This window comes from Rattus norvegicus, chromosome 1 (genome assembly GCF_021556685.1).
Source record: "Rattus norvegicus strain SHRSP/BbbUtx chromosome 1, alternate assembly SHRSP_T2T, whole genome shotgun sequence".
NCBI classification, from domain to species: Eukaryota; Metazoa; Chordata; class Mammalia; order Rodentia; family Muridae; genus Rattus; species Rattus norvegicus.
The window spans coordinates 24,867,029-24,872,931 of NC_141534.1; the positions used below are offsets into that span (position 1 = coordinate 24,867,029).

Genomic DNA, 5,903 nt, shown 5'->3' on the forward strand with positions numbered 1-5,903 from the left:
GCCCAAATGCTTGAATTACCCTAGATGCATAGAACACATGAAACTCAAGACGGATGATCAAAATGTGAATGCTTCACTCCTTCTTTAAAAGGGGGAACAAGAATACCCTTGGCAGGGAATAGAGAAGCAAATATTAAAACAGAGACAGAAGGAACACCCATTCAGAGCCTGCCCCACATGTGACCCATACATATACAGCCACCAAACTAGATAAGATAGATGAAGCAAAGAAGTGCAGGCCGACAGGAGCCGATGTAGATCTCTCCTGAGAGACACAGCCAGAATACAGCAAATACAGAGGCGAATGCCAGCAGCAAACCACTGAACTGAGAATAGGACCCCCGTTGAAGGAATCAGAGAAAGAACTGGAAGAGCTTGAAGGGGCTCGAGACCCCTTATGAACAACAAGGCCAAGCAACTAGAGCTTCCAGGGACTAAGCCACTACCTAAAGACTATACATGGACTGACCCTGGACTCTGACCTCATAGGTAGCAATGAATATCCTAGTAAGATCACCAGTGGAAGGGGAAGCCCTTGGTCCTGCTAAGACTGAAACCCCAGTGAACGTGATTGTTGGGGGGAGGGCAGCAATGGGGGGGATGGGGAGGGGAACACCCATAAGGAAGAGGAGGGGGAGGCATTAGGGGGATGTTTGCCCGGAAACTGGGAAAGGGAATAACAGTCGAAATGTAAATAAGAAATACTCAAGTTAATAAAAAAAGATGGGGTTCAGAGCTAAACAATGAATTCACAGCTGAGGAGTATGGAATGGCTGACAAACACCTAAAGAAATGTTCAACATCTTTAGTCATAAGGGAAATGCAAATCAAAACAACCCTGAGATTTCACCTCACACCAGTGAGAATGGCTAAGATCAAAAACTCAGGTGACAGCAAATGCTGGCGAGGATGTGGAGAAAGAGGAACATTCCTCCATTGTTGGTGGGATTGCAGACTGGTACAACCATTCTGGAAATCAGTCTGGAGGTTCCTCAGAAAATTGGACATTGATCTACCTGAGGACCCAGCTATACCTCTCTTGGGCATATACCCAAAAGATGCCCCAACATATAACAAAGACACGTGTTCTACTATGTTCATAGCAGCCTTATTTATAATAGCCAGAAGCTGGAAAGAACCCAGATGCCCTTCAACAGAGGAATGGATACAGAAAATGTGGTACATCTACACAATGGAATATTACTCAGCTATCAAAAACAATGACTTTATGAAATTCGTAGGCAAATGCTTGGAACTGGAAAATATCATCCTGAGTGAGGTAACCCAATCACAGAAAAACACACATGGTATGCACTCATTGATAAGTGGATATTAGCCCAAATGCTTGAATTACCCTAGATGCACAGAACACATGAAACTCAAGAAGGATGACGAAAATGTGAATGCTTCACTCCTTCTTTAAAAGGGGAACAAGAATACCCTCGGGAGGGAATAGGGAGGCAAAGTTTAGAACAGAGGCAGAAGGAACACCCATTCAGAGCCTGCCCCACATGTGGCTCATACATATACAGCCACCCAATTAGATAAGATGGATGAAGCAAAGAAGTACAGGCTGACAGGAGTCAGATGTAGATCTCTCCTGAGAGACACAGCCAGAATACAGCAAATACAGAGGCGAATGCCAGCAGCAAACCACTGAACTGAGAACGGGACCGAAGTTGAAGGAATCTTAGAAAGGACTGAAAGAGCTTGAAGGGGTTTGAGACCCCATATGAATAACAATGCCAACCAACCAGAGCTTCCAGTGACTAAGCCACTACCCAGAGACTATACATGGGCTGACCCTGGGCTTCAATCTCATAGGTAGCAATGAATATCCTAGTAAGATCACCAGTGGAAGGGGAAGCCCTGGGTCCTGCCAAGACTGAACCCCCAGTGAACGGGATTGTTGTGGGGAGGGTGGGAATGGGGGGGAGGGTGGGGAGGGGAATACCCATACAGAAGTGGAGGGGAAGGGGTTAGGGGAATGTTGGCCCAGAAACCGGGAAGGGGAATAACAATCGAAATGTAAATAAGAAATACTCAATTAATAAAGATGGAAAAAAAAAGGATAGAGAGAGAGAGAGAGTGATTTCAAGAGGAAAGGGTATGAATAGAAAAAGAGGAATTTATATATGATTTAGGAATAAATAGTATTAAAAGGAGAGTACATGAGGCTATGGAATTGCTAGAAGAAGGAAATGAAGATTAGAGATTTAAAAGATGATGTAAAAGCATATAAAAGTTAGTGGTATATTTTTCAAGCTAATTGAAGAATTGAAGATAAAAATGCCTGGAAATATATTAGAGAGAGCTAACTGTTTTACTGTTTTACTTTCATACATTTTTTAAAAAAACTTTGTAAGGAATCATTTCAGTTGTAGTAGCTTGTTATTGTTTTTTTTAATTCTTAGGTGGAAGTAGTTATTAAAGACTGCTGTCCTAGAAAACTAAAGAGCTCTGGCCAGCTACCTGTAAAGAACAGACCATATAAGCCTATAAGGCAATGTTCTTTTGCTTTGTGCTTGCTTTTGCTCTAAAGATACAGGGGCTGGGATTATTGCTCTGGGACTCATAGAGTATACAAGTTTAAGAATTTTTTTAAAGATTTATTTATTTACTTTATGTATATGACTACACTGTAGCTGCCTTGAGACACACCAGAAGAGGGCATCAAAACCCAGTGCAAATATTTGTCAGCTACCATGTGGTTGCTGGGAATTGAACTCAGGACCTCTGGAAGAGCAGTCCGTGCTCTTAACTGCTGAGCTATCTCTCCTGCCCAAGAATTTTTTATAATTACTACTAATGATCAAAGCCTGGATGACGTAGCATTAGTAAATAAAAGACTGTGTTCAGGCTCTCTCTGACTATTATTATTCAAGATTATCATGGAACTCAGCTGAAGTATAAAGAATAAAAGACCATCAGGGAACAAAGAGAGTACCTGAACAGCTTTCATCTACTACTGACTCCAAGTCATTACTGAATCCGCACCTTTCCCATTTCCCCCTTTTTCAGAACACTCCTCATGCTAAGGTAGAACCTTGTCAAAATTCCACTTCCCCCTTTGTCTTGCTCCCTTCCCTGTCTACATGTCCTCTATCTCCTGTCTTTGTCTCTTATTTCTTCCCCCTGTCCCCCTGGGGCAAATAAATCTCTGTGCTGAGAACTTGGTCTTGGGGAGCCTGAACTGATACTTTTCCTTTCTCCCCTCCCCCCTCTCTTATGGCAGAGATCAGCATTTGAATCAGTAGACAAGATAAAGATCTCTGCTCATGCCCAGATAGAACAGAAGGGTAGAGGAAGGTGTTATGCTTTGAATATGAATTGTTGCCCATAGGCTCATTTGTCTATGGAAGGTCTAAGAAATGGTGGCACTATTTTGGTAGAAGGTGGAAAGTCTGGGAGGTTAGGCATGACTAGAGGAAATAAGTCACTGGAGGAGCCATGGCTTTGAAGCATGTGAGAAAGTGAGCCATCTCTACCTTACACATTCTTGCCACCATGATATTTGGCCTTTCCTTAAGCCCAAAGTCCTAGACTCATCTTTTGAAATGATAAGCAAGCTCTCAATTAAGTGTTTTTGGAAAATAAACTGGCTTGGTCACAGTGTCTCTTCATGGTCATATAAAAATACATAGGGTGAGATAGGAGGAGGGACAAATAATAAAGATGTTGGATAAAGCCTCAAGAAGTCTTATTATAGACGTTCTCGCCCAGAGTCGCCGTGGTTTCCTGCTTCAACAGTGCTTGAACGGAGCCTGGTGCTCGACCCCTCCGACCCTCGCTGGCCGCTTTGAGCCTGAGCCCTTTGCAACTTCGTCGCTCTGCCACGTCGCATCGCTTCTGTGCCTCTCCCAGCCACCATCATGACCACCGCCTCTCCCTCGCAAGTGCGCCAGAACTACCACCAGGACTCGGAGGCTGCCATCAACCGCCCGATCAACCTGGAGTTGTATGCCTCCTACGTCTATCTGTCTATGTCTTGTTATTTTGACCGGGATGATGTGGCTCTGAAGAACTTTGCCAAACACTTTCTCCATCAATCTCATGAGGAGAGAGAACATGCTGAGAAACTGATGAAGCTGCAGAACCAACGAAGTGGACGAATCTTCTTGCAGGATGTAAAGAAACCTGACCGTGATGACTGGGAGAGCGGGTTGAATGCTATGGAGTGTGCACTGCACTTGGAAAAGAGTGTGATTCAGTCACTACTGGAACTTCACAAACTGGCTACTGACAAGAATGATTCCCACTTATGAGACTTCATTGAGACGCATTACCTGAATGAGCAGGTGAAATCCATTAAAGAGCTGGGTGACCACGTGACCAACTTATGCAAGATGGGAGCCCCTGAATCTGGCATGGCAGAATATCTCTTTGACAAGCACACCTTGGGACACGGTGATGAGAGCTAAGCTGACGTCCCCAAGGCCACGTGACTTTGCTGGTCACTGAGGCAGTGCATGCATGTTAGGCTGCCTTTATCTTTTCTATAAGTTGCACCAGAACATCTGCTTAAGTTCTTTAATTTGTACCATTTCTTCAAATAAAGAATTTTGGTACCTAGAAAAAAAAGTCTTATTGTTTCATACTTATCTACAGTTATATATAAGCACGCACACACACAATCTAGGGATGACAATAATCCTTTCAAGAACCACAGTCTAACACAAACCCCAGTACCAGGCACAAGAAACTTGCTTTTGAATGGTTGGTCAAGGTAGTCCAAGTAACTCTCAAAACAATTCAAACTATTGCTGTTACCCTTGATTGTTATCAGAGGTTGAATGTAGACCCCTATTGCTAAAGTCACCTCACACATAGGACATAGGACTTGAACTATTTGAACTACAGCTTTCCTGGGAGCCTCCTTCATGCAGTCTAGCTTCCACAGCACCATAAAATGTTATACAACTAGCTAATGAAGGGAAGCAATTAGACAGTCTAACCCAGCTCTCACACCTATGAATCACAACGTGAACAGCATGGTAAGATAGCCCTAAAGGTGCAATAAGGATCAGAATACCAGGAAGTGAAACAGTTTCTCATAGAAATTGTTATGGGTTTGTTTTCAAACGATCAATTGCAATTATCAATGGATAAGGTAACATGGAAGCGGGAAAATCTCACAAAGTTCTACCTCTAGACAAAGAACTAAAGGCACCTAATGACTACAGAGGGAGAATTAGTGTTTCTTACGGATGCCCTTCATAATTGGCTATCTAGTACAAAGGGGTCAACCCTAAAATCATACAGACAAACAACAAAATGGACTTAGCAGGTTTTATTTATGCATTTATGCATCTCTCTCTCTCTCTCTCTCTCTCTCTCTCTCTCTCTGTGTGTGTGTGTGTGTGTGTGTGTGTGTGTGTGTAACAATAATAAAGAAAAGGAGGCTATTAATGTGAGGGGTAACATAAGAGTTAGAGAGGATACTTCAGAGGGGCTAGATAGAGGAAAGGAATAAGGAAATTAATGTAATTAAAATGCAGAAAAACACACAAAGACAACAAAAACATTTAAATACACACACCCAGATATCGTTTACTATTTGTTAACATTTCTCAGTGAAAGCATGCGTTATATTCCTCCCCATGACCTGGTGGCTTCTGATGATCAGACTTGCACTTTTAGGGCTGAAGATCAGCAAGTCCAGTACCTAGGGATGGGATGAGTCATTGATTGGCTTTATTTCATGCTTTCTGTTTTATTTATACTACAAGCATATCCTCCTCAGAGCATGACCATCTTGTCCTCCTTCCCCACCTCTTCCTCTTCGCTTTATCTTTTGACAAGGCCTTACCATATAGTTTAGGCCGTCAATATATTCTCAGGCCTCTGACACCAGCATCATTTGTATTAGGATTGTGCTGGTTGCTGGAATTGGCTCTGGTGAT

General features: G+C 42.8%; 1 pseudogene; it reads left to right on the top strand.

The window, feature by feature from the left end:
- Positions 1-3,707: 3,707 nt before the first annotated feature.
- Positions 3,708-4,581, top strand: Fth1-ps4 (ferritin heavy chain 1, pseudogene 4; annotated as a pseudogene).
- Positions 4,582-5,903: the final 1,322 nt, after the last annotated feature.